The sequence below is a fragment of the Ischnura elegans genome, chromosome 9 (genome assembly GCF_921293095.1).
Source record: "Ischnura elegans chromosome 9, ioIscEleg1.1, whole genome shotgun sequence".
Classification (NCBI taxonomy): Eukaryota; Metazoa; Arthropoda; class Insecta; order Odonata; family Coenagrionidae; genus Ischnura; species Ischnura elegans.
The window spans coordinates 114,020,314-114,038,882 of NC_060254.1; positions in this window are offsets into that span (position 1 = coordinate 114,020,314).

The following is an 18,569-nucleotide window of genomic DNA, read 5'->3' on the forward strand; positions in this document are numbered from 1 at the left end:
AGCTGAGGAAAAGCTTGATGAGAGGTTTGAAAAATCTGAGGAAGCTAGGAGGGAAGATAAGAGAAAAGCTGAGGAAGCTAGGAGGGAGGATATTAATAAATTTGAAAGACTAGAGGAGAAATTTGACGAGAGATTCGGAAGAGCTGAGGAAAGACTTGATGAGAGATTTGAAAAAGCTGAGCGAGCTAGAAAGGAAGATATCAAGAAATTTGAAAGACTAGAGGGGAAACTTGACGAGAAATTCGAAAGAATAATGAAGGATATGAAAGAGCGTTTCGATACTGAGAAAGATGAAAGGGGGAAACTAGAAGGGAAGTTGGAGGCAATTAATGGGAAGATTGAAGGAATTGGGGAAATAGTGGACGAACGCGTTCAGGAAGTCAAAAGGGAAGTAAGCGAGAAGGTAGAGGTTGTGAGGGAGCAAGTTGTAATAATTTCCCGAGATGTACAGGAGGAGAAGATCCACCACGAAAAAAGAATTAAAGATCTTGCGGAAGAGGTAGCGGGGATCCGTCGAATGAAGGTAGGCGGTACGGGTTCTTCGACTAATTTTCCGAGTCCCCCGGCTAATTTACAATTCCGTGGCAAACCACATGAACACCCCATAGCATTTATGAGGGGAGTTGAAAACTATTATTCCGTTCACGCCATCCCGCCCGAGATACGATCGCGGTTTTTCTATCAGATGTTGGATGAAGGGGCAAAGGGATGGGCGGATACTATTTTTCCTTTTCCGGAGGAGATGGAAGTATTCAAACAACTATTTGTCGCGCGGTATTGGAGTAAAGAGCATCGGATTAATTATAAAATTAAAGTTATGTCGGGAATGTACAGGAGGACGCCGGGAAGTAGCATGCAAGAGTACGCGACTCGGAAAATCGCAGCAATCAAACTGTGTGAGCCGCCGGAGAATGAGGAGGAAATGGTGGCATTATTGGTAAGACATTTCCCACCATATGTTCAGGATTTGCTCCGTAGTTTGGAAGTTGCCACTTACGACAAGCTCTTAATTATGCTCGGACGATTCGATCAGTCCCAAAATCATTTTGGAAGGGCAGAAGAGACCCACCCTAACGTAAACGCGATAAGGAATCCGTCACGCAGGGGGTTTAGCTCGTGGCACCACGGTGGAAGCCGAGGAGGAGGGCAGACTCAAGCAGATAGACAGGAGGGAAATGAGAGAGAAGGGGGCGAAGGGAATCGGAATGAGGATAATATGCCCCAATCTCTTATGGATTTTTCCTTTCCACCTCCGCGGGCGGAAAACTTACGGAGTTTGGGTCGAGCGACTTCCCCCACCCAAACCTGCCGAGCATAAAAGTGGAAGTCCCCATTTTATCAACACTACGGGTAGGAAGGACCCCAGCCCACGAGTTGAATCATGAGGAGAAGGAGAGGCTCCATTTATGTCCAGAAATTAAAAGTATGCTTCAAAAAGGTATCAGGGATATCTTCAACCGTTTCGAGAAAGCAAATTTAAGGTTAAATATAACTAAATCTAATTTCCTAAGGAAAGGAATCCATTTTTTGGGATACGTTATTGATACTAAGGGAACGAAGGCCAACCCAGACAAGGTGAAGGCGATAGTGGATTGCGAACGGCCGAAAAACGTTCGGAGCCTTCGTGCATTCCTTGGAATGCGCAACTATTACGCGCGCTGTTGTAAAAATTATTTTGATACAATCAGCCCAATGTTATTTTTTCCCATAGTACAGCGGACCATATGTCATTCGCCGTATCGTTGCCCCAAATGCTGTCGAGTTGGAAGGAGAAGACGGCGGATTGATAGGTCCGTACAATTTCGGGAATCTAATTCCGTACATGTCCGAGGTCTAATCATTTTTTTTCCTTTGCCAGACGCGTTCCCTAGGCGATGTTTTGTATTCCGCCATTGTTTATTGTGTGTTGCTCCGCCTGAGTAGGAGGGCGTTCCCCTCGCGAATCGCGATTTTTTTTTTTGGGCGGATTGCCTGGATATTTTTTTTTCGTAAATACGTTCCCCGTATTTCCTCCTTTTGAGAGGAGGGCATATGTAACCGGTGCATTCTGCCCGCTTACATAGTGGCGCATGAGACGGGAGTGCGAGGTAAAGGAAGGCCGTTTTTTTTTCTTTTGATATGTGTTCGTGTGAATGTGTGCGTGAGTGTCATGAATCATTGAGTCCCCATTTGATGTTTCCCTATTTTCCTCCCCACAATTTGTAATGCTCTCCCTCCCCCCCCCCTCCATATGTGTGCAAGTCGAATTCTTAAGACGAAGAAGAACGTGGTTTTCCCCCCCCCGTGTCCTTGGTGAAGTGACCGTCCAGCCCTAAGTGCATCATCCCTTTCTTTCCCCTGACCCCCCCCCCTCCCCGGTGTTTCCTCCCCTCAATGGCTATATAACGTGGTGCACCGGAGGAAAGAGGGTTTAGATGATTTTCTTTTTTGGCGATTCCGAACAAAGAAAAAAAAACGCTCCCAAGAGTAGGCGGAGTGTGGGGAGGCAGAGAAAAAAGTTGGTGGAGAGATCCCGAGAGAGAGAGGGTGCCCAACGCGAGTCGGAGTTGCAAGGTAGACTCGTGGTGCCGATGAAAGGATCTCCCAACTGTCGCAGAGAGGCCATCTCCCACTCGTGAACCTGCCGGAGTTGACGCAGAGCAGCCTACGCCGCGGAACCGAATCGCCACGATCAGCAGATCGAGAGCTCCGAAAATTCAACAAACTGTAAGAGAAAAAGCCACGAAATCCCATTCCCCCCCCCCCCCCCTTCAAGGAACAGAAGAAAATTCCCACTTCACCAAGTCAAGAAGAGAATTCATTAAAAACATTGATAAAATTCCCCGCACAAATAGAGAAGAGGACAGTACTTCCCCCTATTACCGTGTGAATTTCTGTGCAATATCTATTTCGTTGTTTCATATTTCCATTCCCCCCCCGTTTCTTGTTTTTTTTTTATTTGCCCCCTTTTCTTGTGGTTTTTGTATGGGTTATGAATGTGAAAACGTGTAGTGTGATTTTTTTTGGGTTTAGGTTAAGGACTGAAATTTTTTTCTGTTGTGCAGCATAGTGAATTATGCGTTGTATTTCATTGAATTCAAGGAGAAGAGGTTAATTGTTACTTTTGCCATTGATTTGCTTGTATTTGTAAATGATCATATTTAAACTCATTAAATTTATGTTGAGCGAACTACGCAGTCGAACGGCTTTCTTTATCCGAACGCTCCTGTCTCAGGTCTCATCACCCCTAAACTTCCCCTCCTACCCTTTCCCAAAATCCCATTCCCTCGCCCCAGGTGCACGGAATATCCCCGCTACACCTCCGCCCCCCCCCCTTTTGCCCTCCAATCTCCCCCCTCCCCGAATGTGCCCCGCACGGTGGGGTTACAATATATATATATATATGTATATATATATAAATAGTTCAAGTTAATAACGATAAACACAGAGACACAAAAAAGAAACACTCACATTGAAAAATGTTGAAAAAAATTGAAAAATATATGTATGTACGTTCGTGATCGTCTATTTCATCGCCTGGTGTGGTCCTAAAAGTAAAAATGAGCAAAAATTGGTCTTTAGCAACTGCTAGATTAGGAGAGGAAAAATTTGATTTAAATGCACGTTTACAGCACTATTCATAACATCTTCTCAACCACAATATCCATCTAATTATTAATAATATTTTCACCGCGGGAAACAACTGCCTCACGTTTATATCCTGCCGTTTTATTCTGCCCTCAGCCTTGCTAATAAGGGACATGAAAATATCCTCACTTATCGTCAGTTATTATCGATAATATACGGGAACATCGGCGACCAACTCCTTCTCCATCATGTTTAGCATGCTTATTCCAACGCTTTCATACCCCCTTTCCAGCCAAGGCCAAGTTCAGCATTCTTTCTGCTTTCTTTTTTTCGCCTCTTTAATGTTTTAAAGAGGCCTGTTCAGACAATGTCGCCTGCTAAAAAAGACAGAATCCTTCACTTCCATAAGCTTCCAAATTTGTTTACATAAATATCGTCTTTTACCTTTTCCTTTTCGTCCAAATGATATGCATCGTGGGGCACCCCCGTCCAGTTGCATCAAAATATTTGCAATTTGCATCAAAATTTTTGGACAATTATTTTGATGCAAATTTGACCGTGGGACACCGGCTTAACCTATGAGGCCTCTGTGTCAGCGCTTGGCGATGCTTTTTTGTCAAGGGCCCAGTGAATGATTGGTTTCATCCTATTGGATGAAAATTTAGAACCTGCCCTATCCATTTGGACAAAACGGTGTTTTGTACAAATGATAGTACCAAAAGCCAGTTGGATAAAATTTTGACCGTGGGATAGGGTGCGCGTTAGTTGCAAATTTTGATGCAAATATTTTGATTCAAATTTGACCGTTGGATATCGCACAGTGGGCGAAAATCGGAAAAAGCCGGACAAAATTACAAAATGACTTTTTTTGAGTTACAAACTCGAAACTTCGCAGGTATACTCAAAAGTGATTGAAATTTAAGGATATTCACCTAATTTGACAAAGATCCCACCTGATTCTGAGATACACAGGCTTAAACGTGAGCAACGTTCCATAAAAACGCCCGTCTTCAATTTTCTCTGAAAATCTTCCAAAGTAAGTAGAAGGTGAAGTTGTGGGTGGATTCATGCAGAATAAAAAACCACATAATCTGTTGGCATGGTTTTCTTTCTTTAATTTTCCGTAATCTTTAAGAATATCATCGATCAATGCTTACCGTGCAGTTACAAAATGGCGGATACTGTTTTGCGACAAAGTTCTACATTGAGGTAGAGTTTCAAATGATTTTTCGAGTAGCGACCTGAGAGTAGCGATATTCCAAACACTTTATAAATCTCTTCGATTTGTACGTAAGAAAGATTTACTAACATTTTTAACAATTGTTCAGAAAACTTGTCTTGAATTTTTGTGCTGACAGCGTTGATGGTAGAGCTATTTCAGATATGTTTCACCTCTGCTCCACCAATAAGGTACGTCTTCTCTTCTCAGCGGTAAATTGGAGCCCCTATGCTGTTTCCGTGACTTATATAGCACGGGGTGTGCAACTAAAGTAACAAAAATCATTTACAAAAGAGACAGTAATTCCCATCGAAGTCACACATTTCGCTAGAGGAAATAAATAGCTTCATTGCCGTCTAACAACAAAAAATAAAACCTTCATCTTGGAAATTTTCAATGACTTCTTCAATCCAACAAACCATTCCAACCTTACCTTTGCACTTTCGGTAAACAAAGTCGTATTCAGAGTTCGTGTACATTTAAATATTTGTTTCGAATGGCGATACAAAAAATATCTTCGGATAGTTCTGCTGCACCTACGCACGACAAATCGAGAGAAATGGACGTTGGATAGGAGCAACTGTTGAATCCGACACCTTCACTTAAATTGATAGGAATGATTGTCTAAGGACCTGGTTACACGATACATTAACACGTACGTATTAATGTCTAAATGTATGAACGCGCGAATGAACACGAGAATTCACCGTGTAGCCACCCAACTTGTGCGAATGCATGAAGGGAAAAAAGAACCTGTTCTAATTTAGTTCATGCATTCGTACATGTTCCGTTCCGCATCACAAAAGTCATTCACGCAGACATATATCAACTTGTACGAGCTAATGTACCTTGTAACTAGGCCTTAAGACTCGGCCAAGTCTTATCACCTCATAAGCAGTGCTCAGCAAGAAAAAAGTAACAACTGCCAGGACATCGTCAAAGGTCCCATTGTGTTAAGATATTAATATCATGCCATGAAAGGTCATGTTTAGTTACGCTCGCCAAAAAATATATGCAACCTTATTGATCACTCTACGCATATATCTGTGGAATGACGATGCTTTAGGCAATGTGCCTAGTGATCTAGGTGCATTAATTTATTTAGCAAGATAATGTTATATACAGAGTAACTTAAGATACACTCCTCATTTAAATCCCTTTCCCTTTTAAAAATGCAGAGGCAGATTGAAGCAGGCAACGTCATTAGCAGCTCAATATTGAATCTGTCTTCCGATTTCATGCCATGCCTCATCATCATTATTGCCACCGCCATCTTCCCCTCATACACATTCTCACATATCGTCCAAAACTTGCATTTCCTTCCTAAATTAGGAACTTGGAGTTCTTTTTCGCCAAGATAAGCGATGTAACGGTCAGCTACGCTTCAGTACGCTTTCACTGTATTCCATTGGTTCAGCTCATACTTTGCTGCTTCCCACCACCAAAGTTTTTCAGGGGTGCGTGGACATGCAGAGTTAAAAAGGGATCAATTGGAGGGTGTATGTAAGCAAGGCCGCGGCTTAGTAACGGGAGATGGGGGGGAATCACATTTTCAGAGTAAAATTCGATTTGCGTCATAATGGGATTAGTGCTGCCGAAACCGCACCGAATTTTAAGAGCAATTCAGTTAGCTTTATGTCCTTTCCATGGCGCCTTTCCTCGCATCCAATGCCTCCTTCCCTTCGCATCTCAGCGTCTTCACACCGCTTTCACCCCCTCAGCGCGACCAATGAGAGCACTCCTACATTCGCCTGACATCCAATCCGAAAGCAAAAGCCCTCGTGTGATGGAGAGCCCAAACAACTCTCGTCAGAGCTATAATGATTGAAAGATCCTGAAAAACCGATACTTAAGATGTATACTCTCGCAATATTGCAGTCAACGCGTGGCGACACTAACATCAGAAAACTAAACAGTCATTTGAAACTAATTCACACATGGAAACAGACATTAAAAATACACATTAACACTTCTAATAACACACACATGCACTTTTCATGAAGACGAAAATTTGCACCACAATTAGTATTACTTATAAAAAAGAAAAGAATAGGTACCAAGAGCTCCCTCTCACAAATTCCTTGGAGTTATCTTAGAAATTAAATTAACTTTCCATCCGCACCTAAATGTTTGCACCACTAAAGCATAATTGCAAGAAAAGAAATTCTCACTCTGTCTTCCCGTACTTCTCCAATCTCCCATAAATCCAGAATTAAATTATACATGTGAACAGTCAGAGTCATCCTTCGTTATGACTACGAAATGTTCGCCATTAATAATAGAACCATCCGCAAAAACTTTAATTATTTTAAAAGTAATCCCTTTGTGCCCTATTTAACCTTCCCAAATTAACCACCAAGCAAGATATCCTTTGCGCTCATTATATCCCTAGTGTTAACCAATTCACTGCTAAGCTATTTCATAATTTCAAGTCTAGGCACGGGGCACGAGTAAAATTGCTGCTATTTAGATTCACACAGAATCTTTAAACACGGAATGCTATTTTCCACTTTCCTGACCAATCAACAATGAAAATGATCAAAATTAGGATATCATATTTTGCAAATCATCAGTTTGCATTTGAAAGCAATGCATTTCCACAACTATTACACGATCATTAGGCGACGCCACAAATGACAAAAGATCATGCCACTGAAGTTCCTGATCCTTGGGTCAAAAACCCTTTTATGATCTGCTTTATCTTGAATTTCGATCAATATGTGAGGGTGGATGTATACCTACCTAAAGGTAGTTATCGTATGATAATTGAAATAAGTCACAATGAGTTTATTTAATTAAATAATTTCATTCCAAATTCTGTAGTTGTCCATTAATTCAAGTCATTTTAAGTTCCAATTGCACAAAGTCGTTATATATTACATACTGCTCCAACTTCAATTCTTATTTGCCCCAATATTTATTAAAAGTTCTATAAAAATAATGATCTTGACGAAAGTAAAACGAAAGCTAAAAATATTAGCAATAATTTAAAACAAGCACTTTTTTAGTAACTTGAAAAATTTAACTTTTCAACAAAACGAAGTTGATCGGAAAGAGGAAAGAATACTTTATATCCTCGATTCGCTCAACTGATATTTCTTATAAATATTTTTTTAAATAATAACCCATCATCTCTACAGGAAAATTATGCATAACCTATTAAGTGCCTGTGCCTGGAGTTGAACTGAAAATCATGTGATCCTAGGTGAATTTTTACTCTGTTTACAGAATTGAGGTGGAATGGTTCACGCCAGAACTATTTTCCAAAGTGGTATGAGGGAGTGAACATATTTGAGGAGAATTCGGGGATGGGAGTTCGCGGTAAAACATTCATTTCCACTACGAGCCTCATATATATGTTCTTATACCACATTGTAGATCGTGAACGAGTTAGTACATCTTCATCAACATCCACAATTTCAAAGAGTAGATGGAGAAATCGGCCTCAATGTATCGACATGAGGGATGAAAAAGAGGACATGAGACAATATTCAGGGGGGGTGGGCGACAAGTCTGTGGCAGACAAGGGATGGATTGCTCAAAGAGAAAAGCAGAAGCGAAATATGACGAGGATGCGAACGAAGAACAAAGGACTGCGGGAAAGGAGAGCGGAGGATGGTGCTCAATTGTTTGATGTTTCCCGCCGGATGGCGCTCGCCTTCATTTCCCGCTCCTCCACGCATTTCAGCATTCAATTCTTCCCTTCCTTACTTTGATTCCTCATTGCACAGCAAAGCCTTTCTTCCGAACCCATTGGGAGAGCATAATCGAGCGAGATGACTCGAAGCAACCGCTCCTTCCCGATCCATCGGCCGCCGCCCGTCTCAGACTCCGCTGTTGACTTTGGCGATTAGCTAGTTCCGCTCTTGTTTCTCCTACTATTGCAATCCCCATTCTATTTGCGGGAACACACCTGATGCGGAGCCATTTGCAGAACGATGCAGACACTGAACTACTGCACAAATGTTCTTGCATTGATTTTGCAACGGCTCTCTAATGATTCCAGTTATATGCCAGCTTCATTCCTTTGTCTTGGCTCCCACACCTCTATTCGTAACAACGATTAATATTGGTGTTCTTTTTTTACTAGGCAATTAAAGATATCTGAGAAAAAACCAAATAATAACCAAATATGAAGTTTCGATAGAAATGAGAAAAATAATGCTATTTGAACGCAGAGAGGTGAATCTTAACTTTCAGCAATGTCCACTGGAGTTATTTTGAACATATTGATGAAAACAACAATGCATGCTTGTAAAGGGCTTCGTGTGTTCATGATAATCTCATTTTTTATGAGGAAGTGCCACGGAAGAGTGGGTGAAAGGAGAAGACTTCTAAAAACCCCAAGGCAACTTAGTTGGCCACATTATAAGACATGATGGGCTGGTGAAAACGATCGTGGAAGGACAAGCGGAGGGAAAGAAGGTTAAGGGAAGGCCCCGAATAAGCAACGTAAGAAAATCTAATAAGAATGTTTAAGATAATAAATATGGTAATGAGAAGGTAAGTTGATAGCCGAACGAATTTCCGTCGTCAAGCGTAATCGTAGTGATTGGAAACCTGCTGGTGTGTTTGCAGAGATTTAATGCGCAACAGAAGGCAACGAGTCAAGGTAAATTATTTCAGAATATAGAATGGAAGCAAAGAGACAAGTGTCCGTTTGAATCGGTTGCCCTCGCTCGCGTTGTTCTTAGGATTGAGTCTAGGTGCGGCCAAGGTTCAATGCACTCTAGCATTAGCCAATGCTCTCGTCCATTGATCTGCCAAGCAAACACCCAGCCACTGCGTCGGGAGAGACAATACGTCTTCTTGGCCACTGTGAGGTTCAGTAATATGAGGATTGCCAAGAGAAGAGAATTGCAAATGACATGGACTAATGTCTTGATTCAATCCGAAGAAATATAGGAGTACCTACCAATTAAATGGGCTGGGGAAAATTTTCACTTTTTTCGATCAGAAGTCAAAAGATGTATCAAAAAATATTTACCAATTTTTTAACGCTTTGCAGAATTTATAGACAAGTAAAAATACGTAAACTTCAGCATAAAAAATTGATATGCTTTAGTTTGTTTGTATGTATATTAGAGATCGAGTTTCTTTTTACACCTTTAAGTTTTTCAATTCAGCAAGTCAATTGTCGAATCAATACTTTTTCTCGTGGAGAATCGTAAGCTTTCTTCCGGGTTTTCCTTCGCAACTAGTAGCATCCAAGTTTACCGAAATATTTCCTTAGGCTACGGAGAGATGAGGAGAAAGACCCAGTAACATCGATACATTTCTCCGTTAACTGAACGCAACTTGTTGTGCGTTACAAAATAAAAAAAGAACCACAATGGAAGTAAAATTACGCGCGTAATGTGAGGATGAATGAAGACTTTTGAGGAGCGAGGGTGAAGGTCATTGCTTCAATGTCTACATTTCAATTGAGCGATCAATTATAAATGTCCAGGATGATGTCTGAAGGAAATTGACAAATGGAGGGAGTTTGGCAGAGAGACCGGGAGAGCGCAAGTGGGCAGACGTACTTGAGGAACGATTAAAAAGAGCTCTCGCATCGACAGATGAAGGCGTATTGACGAGCGAGCAAGTGCCGGTGATTGAAGGAGTGATTTCGAGGAGGCGAAGGGGAGATTTGAGCCATGAGGGAATGTGGCATGATGGGAATTGTGTCTGAAGAAAGGATATGCGGAATGGGAGGGGGGAAGAGAGAGCATCTGAAGTGGAGGGAGAATCATCGCAGGCAATGAGGAAGAACTACAGAAATTCATCGACATAACTGAGAAAGTTCTTCAGGAATGCAATAGGAAAATAAGCAGGAAAAAAGCAAGATTCTATTTACACGGAATGGAGAAAACTGAAGCCGACATTTGCCTCAAAGGAGAGAAAGTTTGGAGCGAGTGGAGACATTGATCTCGGCATGGGAACACCATTACAAAGGAGGACTGATATCATGCGTCGAATAGCTCAAGTTAAGGCGGGGTTCTTTGCGAAAAGGCCGCCTCAATACTCGGAGTGAATACTAGGACTGGAGAAAAGAGGGCAGTGCGTGAAAAACGTTCATTCGTCGCATGAGCTGTGGCCTTCTGCGGTTCAGTTGTTTGAACCATTGGAGAGAGCGATCAGAAAGGAATAGAGTCCGTCGACACCTGGTGCTGTGGAAAGATACTGGACGTAAAAGGGACGGATAGGTTGAGAAAAGAGGAAGTATGTAGAAAAATAGTAGAAGAAATGACTCCAAGGGTGATTGTACGCTAAAGAAGAACACGGTGGCCACGTGACAAATGAGACAAAGCAGTTAACACGTGAGAAATATATTGGAAGGAAAAATTGATGGAGATTACCCAAATGAAGGCTAAAGGACAAGAAGAGAAAGGACAGATGGGGAAGGATACGGAGGAGAGGAGCGTCAGGGATGTAAAAGAGTTGGCACTGATAGGGAGGAAGAAAGGGAGGTAAGGAGGGATAAAGCGGTCGTGCCGAGCATAGGATTGCAATATTGTGCACCTATATAAATTTATTGAATCGAACCCACACTCAAAAGAAAAGGATATATTAAATCCAGTATGTATCATTTGGATGGGGTTAAGGAATAAGTATGAGGTGGAAGACTAACGAAAAGGTGGACCACCAATGAAAATGCATCGATAACTACAAAGCCCACTTATCAAAATTTGATGCATTCAATTGACTCAGTTTTAACCGAAATTCTGCTTCAAGATGACATTACGTAGTGTCACACCTATTTGAAGCATAATCCAAATAAAAACGAGAAACGCACTACATTTTGAAGGAAAGCAAAGAAATTGGCTTTTTTATAATACCAAAAACTCGGAAGTGTCAAAGATGAAACTACAATTGGTCACACGTTAATATAATTTTCCTGGAAATTTACGAAGCCGAAGTTAAAATTTGTCATTCAAGGACAGAGACATTTTCATGACAGAAATAAACCCAGATGAAATGTTGAGCTTAGTAAATCCTTTTGCCAGTTTCACACTCTTTTATTTAAACCGACCATGGTTTCGGCAACTCGTGCCATTACCAAGGCTGGACACTGTATCTTTTATCCAGATGAAATAGAGTGAATGCTACCAATTATTTTATAGAGATCAAAAATTTAATAATAAAAATGAGAGCGACCCGCAAAATGCCGTCGCTCCGCAATGATCATTTGAACGTTTCACTAATAGCATAATCTTTTGCGTAAATGTAATTAAAGAGTATTTCTTACCGCTTCTGCCATTAAAAGTTGCAGGAAGTTTTACTATTCTACTCGATACGATAAGGTGGACACATTCGTTTCTGGAATTCGTAGCACAGTTTCCAAATCAATGTGGGTACAATAATGTCGTAACGAGTAAAAATATCTTCACATCGAAGCAATCTTAAGAATTATTACGAAAAAAGATAATTTTTCGGGTTGTTAACCAAGTTGGCATACTTCATGAATGCTGATAAACTGCTCCGAAATCTTTCTAACTCTTTTGTTACCTGACCAAACTGCACTTCCATTTCTCTCGGTACTAAAGGATACTTCCGTTTTGACACTCAAATAGTGAAGCTTATTTTTAAATACTTGAAAATTTTCAATTTTTAGGTATTTGAGCGTCCGGGTCTCATAAATACAAGTGAAATGTGGTCAAATGGCTTACTCACCCATTGTGATCAATCGGAAAATTTAACGCTGGAAAATATATTGGAATTTGCGCTGAGATATTAAAATGAATAACAATACGTTAGAAAAAAAATGGCTATAAATCACCGCAATAACGCGATGAGGATTAGTATAAATAATTATTGTAGAGGATACCAAGCCTGGAAAGAATTTTATTAGCGATATATTAGTAAAACAACTGTCTCTCAACGACCAACGATAAAAATGGTTTGATTATGCTTGAAATACACAATGGGAGCATACACTCATGGCGATGCAAACAACTTTTCCCTTTAAAATAGCCTCCAATGGGAGGGGGAATTTTTGGAGGGATTGTTCACCAAAAATGGAATAAAATTCAAGCCAACATCTCAATTCAATTCAAGCCAACATCTCAGTCCTGACATCGATAATATCTCCGTGGGGATTAAAAAAATTAAAACGCGTCATACTTCCGTGCACCGCAACGGCGTGCGCCAATAAAACGTGCGCGATGAGTTGGAGAGATGAATTGAATTCGTATATCGTCCAAATATCGATTTTCCATAAGCGTCAGTCGGGATTCCGATTGTATGGATCGCGAACGAGGCGAGGAAGTAAACAAAAGGAAGAAACAAGTGAAAGGGACGAAGCGCACGATTCGGGAAGAGGAGGACGCGACGGGAGCACCAGGGGACGGAGAGAAGCACCAACGCGAGGAACAAAAGAAGGCGAGACGCCGCAATCCAATCGGGGGCGCCATTCGCGGCGGCGGAGGAGTATTTGGTAAGGCGGCACCAATGAGATGACGGCGGAGGAATACATGAATGCGGCCACAAAGAGAAAGAGAGGCGATAGTAATTCAACGCGATCGGAGTCCGTTGACTCCGCTCACAGAAACTCGAACTTTCGCGGAACAAATATGAGCCAGGTGGCTTCACCTTGTCACCCACTTTCGACCAACATATTAAAATGCACTTCCTTCCGTATTCTCACCAGAGATGGATCGCTAATCGCAATTCATCGAAAGAATTAAGTAGATAGAAGGGGAAGGTAAGTTACGAAGAAAAAATTAAGCTTTCCTGTTTTTGTATTTCCCTCATAATTAAAAAAAGCAAAGAGCGCGAAAATTGGCGCCCAGATTTCATGAGTGGGTGACTTCATTAGAGTTCAGCTTCATTATCTCGTTCAGGGAGAAGCGCTTATTGAGGGAACAGAAAAGTATAAACACCAACGAACAACGCCAGAACGATGCGTTTACCCAATGAGCAGTGGAAAAACAATGATTCGCGCTGCAGGAGCTTCATGGCATCATCAACTTATCTGCAAAAGGGTTACGGCTGTCTGTCGGCTCGAAAATCTATATTAGTTAGCCAAGGATGGCTGAGGATGCGTAACAAAGGGGTTAACGTTCACGGATATCAATTTTACATGTCAAGGAGCTATTGCCCAAAACATTTACCGATTGCGTTGTAATCGGCCCGCGTTTATATTGAAAATATAGACTACCAGTCGATAAAATCGCAAACTAATAGTGACAATTAAAGGAAAGCTTCTTTAAGACCAATAATACCACAAATGTCTAGAATTTTTAGCCTTAAACAATTGAAATAATAGAAAGGAGACTTCCATGGCAAATGGTTTTGCTCCCAAAGATAAAAATACCATTCCCTTCCGAAAATAACACCATAGAGCTGGGCATCGAGCAGTTTAAAACATATATTTTTTAGATCATCACGCTGAACATCGACTTAGAGCCCTAAAATTTTTCTAGGTCTGACATCAAACGATAAATTAAAAGATATATTTTGGCTACGGATAGGTGTAAAAATTGGCATTTCTCCAAGCAACGAAGGATATTTTTTAATGATTAGCAGGACTCAATTGGATAAAATCACTCAAAAACGCCCAATTTATTCATTTGTAAACGGTTGGTATCCTAACACCCACTGCAATACGCTTTATTAAGGAAGCTTGCGAGGTTGTGAGCAGATGTTCAGCTGATGATCTCGCTTCGTATGTGAACTTGTAAAAGTTAAAATGTAAGGATAAAAGACTACGATTGCGAAAACTGGGATGAATCACGTCTTCATGCGTCGATCTAAACAAAGGAGCGCGCCCCAGGGTGGCGAGGGACACGAGACGGAGATGTAAGGTATGCCGGATGGGTCCTAGGGCGAATATATTCGTTGCGCTGGGGAGAAGGGTGGACGGTGTCAGCTGAGTTGCCACGCAGCCATGAGTAATGGCGGCGCGAGGGAGCAGTTGGTGGTTGAGGAAGGTTCTCGGGAGAAATATCAGTCTCCTTGCGTCGGTGAAAGGTGAGACGGCGCCCGAGAAAGCAGATTGCATCCTGGGATATGGGGTCGAGCGTCGGGAAAGGGATGAGCAAAGTTCATAAGGCGAGGGAGCAGCTCCTAGCGGAGAGCGGAAAATGGCGCACGCGTTGAAACATAGAAAATGCCGTTCGGCGCTTCCGCATAGCGTCAACAGCGTCGTAACTCAATTTTCGTTACATATACGGGAGGTAAATTCAAACGAAGTGCATGGAACTATATAAAGTGTCGGCAAATAGCAGTGGAGGAGAAGAGAGAATTACACATTTAACAAGGTCTCACGTATCAGTCAATTACTTTGATTTCCAAATTTAGACCAACAAAATGTGGTAATAATGCCACATTTTAAAGCAAATTCTAAGGGGTTCGTTTTTACTACGTTCATCACTTATAAAATAACTCAGAAAAAAAAGTATATTCATACCTACCAATGGTCCATTTTAATTATAAAATCGCTTTTATTTTCATACAAATGGGGAAATCATTGCATTAAATGCCACCGAGGAGGATGAAACCAGCGGACCAAAAATTAAAAACAATAGTATCATTAGAAATTTCTTACTATTTTCGAAATGAAAGTTAAAATTATTTAATAGAAGTGAAAATAGACACTACGAATAATAAAGGGCTTTGCGGGTCTGTACGGCCGATGTTAGAAATCATCATGTGAATACAGAAATGAGAGTGTGCGCTAGCAAAATCTGCAGTTGGGATGCTTGTTTTCCAGAGTAGAGGGATGGAATAGCTACTTATCAATACCCAAGTCGACTCCACTCACAGCCTCACCTTTCGCTCAATTTGCGAGCATGCCACTCATTCACAGAGGGCCCGCGGAAGGACGCTCGCGTCCTCTGACCTCTCAGGGCCCTCTCCGTAACGTCAAAGAGCGTTTCTTTTATTCATGCGACGACGCACTCGACGGCAAAACAAATGCACGGCTCACATTTCAAGCGAAGACGCAACGCCCGCCTCTTTTCCTCTCCTTATTTCCACAAACCATCTTGACCAAAATACTCCTCTATGAAACAAATTCACGTTTACGCTAACATATACAGCAGGCAGGAGGAAAACATATGCACGCTTTAATCACTGAGCAACAATGATAAATGACACAGGAAGACCAGTGGAAGAAAATAAATTAGCGCAGTAGAGAAGCTGATGTTTTTCACTGATTTTTCTTAGATGATCGTGGTTGGTAGGCAAATGCTTTTGAGGAGTATACGAGTACACTAAATAATGAATGCTTCGTATACCCTCAAGAAAAAGCCGACTCATTCATGCAGGATCCAAGCATTTTCGTTTTTAAAGTCGATCTCTGCGAACCACGGCGCGTGGAAGAGCTCAACGCGAAACCAGAGCGCGCGAATCAACGACGTGAATCCCATTCCACGTGAGCGGTTTAATTGCCTGCGCTACCATCTATCGCCGTCTTCACAAACCCAGTGGCAATGGCAGGCGGGTGGGTAAAGTTTTGAGCGACCGCGCAATAAAACACTCTTCTTTTTCTTCCGGTTGGTGAGGTGTCGCGCTCTAGCGGCCCACGTGGTAATCAGAGACACCATCGGGGAGGAAGAAATTCGAATTAAGAGACGAGGAATTAGTTAATTGGTTCGCGTGGCGGAAATTGGATGAAAATTGAAGCACTCGCGCGGGGAGACACGCGCGAAGATGCAAAACGAGTGATAATGAGCGAAGCCACTCGACCATCAAATGAGCAGACGCGGTTGCGACGGACGACAACGGGTGCAGACTCCAAATGCTCATCAACCGCTCTGAGATTGGGAGAACAAATAAAAAAACAGCGTCAATTTTTCGCCTCACCACAAACAATTGCCTGCCAAGGTAACGTTTAGCTCATTGGGGTGCCTGTGGCCTACCTTCGTGTGTCTTAGTGAGGTTTAATCCACACGAAGTGGTCCAAATTATGGTATCCAGGAAACAATATTGTAAAATACCTTACACACTTTTTACCAACCAGTCATAATAACTAAGGTCAGTATTCCATTTTCTTTATTATTAAAAAGCAATAACATGAATATTTTAAGCCTTTAACACGGCAAGGCAAAATAAAATAAATTAAATACCAAATTACTCGAACTTAACTTTAAAATTTAACTAACCAATTCTGAACCTAAATTTACAATTAAAACTTGCCATTTAATGTGATTGTCAATGCAATAAATATCTCATCTTTAATAATTTTGCAACCTAAACCTGGATGGGAAATCTAGAAATTTCTCATACTGTTTAATTTTCTTTTAAATGTCAGCATTATTTGGCTCAGACCACGAGAGGAAATGATTTACGACATATTTAATTAATGGTAAATACATTATTGAAAAAATAATAATAATGCTAAGGCTCAAACCTTATTGGGCAAAAAAGATTAAACTTGCGCTCATATTCTCGTCCCTTTCCGGATAATCACATGGACAGAAATCCATATGGAAATGCGATGACGAATTTGATAGTAGTCATGGAACATAATATATCGGGAAAGAAGCTAAGCTAGAAAGAAGCTAAAGAAGCTATCTGTTGATGGATAAATCTCCCACAAATGACATTTGCATTACTGCAACAGTTATTAACGTGAATCTCAGCAATATTTATCATCGAGAACAGATTTGTGAAGGAGAAAGCTCCCTCCTAATACGCACGAGAGCTCGTAACCATCATCAAATGAGCCATGGTCTCGTTATTATGACGTGTCGGCTCGAGTCCGACTCCATGTGATGATTCTTCGAGATATCAAAATATAAATAAATAGAATTTGTTTTAATCGAAACTTGCATCCATGCGTATGAACTATTAAAATGGCCACTTCCAAAAAAACAAGTCATATTTAATATTATAACCATTCTTGTCGATCATTTTCCTTATCAAATAATCGGTCTATCACAAAAATCCTCGGATTCAATATTCCTCACTCATCTCACAGAAAAAAGCAACGATTATCGTTTTTAAATATTACATATGAAGGGCAGGCTCGCTTCAGAACAAAATCTGTATGTAAATATAATGGATTATGCAGCTTCAAAGCTTCGCCTTGTCACTTGAAGTTTGGTCACCTCATGAAGAGACGCGAATGTTATGGCACAAGGTTAAAGAGATTACCAAATATTCTCTCACCAACGCGATTTCAATTTTTCATTAATGCCATAAACATTTTTCAGCACATCCTACACGAAACAAGCAAGATGAGGCCACATGTATATTTTTTTCCTTTTCGCCAGAACCACCAGGGGCCAATATTTGACCTCGTTTATACTCCTGGAAGAGCCCGTCATCATCTGCACCTTCGCCTTGAACTTAATGGATAAAAAAATATAAAAGAGAGCAATGAGGTTTTCCTGATTTTAATGAGCGCATAAGCTTCGAAGGAGCAAAATGGGGGGGGCGACACACCCCCGTACCCCGATGAGCAGAGGAGCCATGACAACCCGCAGGGCATTTAACGAGCCATTCCAGCACAAGATGTTGACGAAAGAAAGACGAAAAAAGAAGCGACGCCATTTTCATTTTTTCATGCAACTCAGAGGCGTAGAGTTCACCTCTGTCGTTCCTCATCCGATACATCCCCTTTTACGAGCAGTAATTTAAGTTAAGATAAATTTTTACGATAACTCCGAACCTATCGTAGGGAAAACATATCAGAAATACTTGTGTCCATAAAGAATTCGTTGAGCATGTCGTGCGAAGATTACCAGAACAAAAAGAAGTAAAAGAAGAGTGTCATTTCGCGCTCATTGCGCCACACCCCGAGGAAGAGGGAGGGTAAGGAATTTGGCGCAGAAATGCTTAATTAACGCGTGAC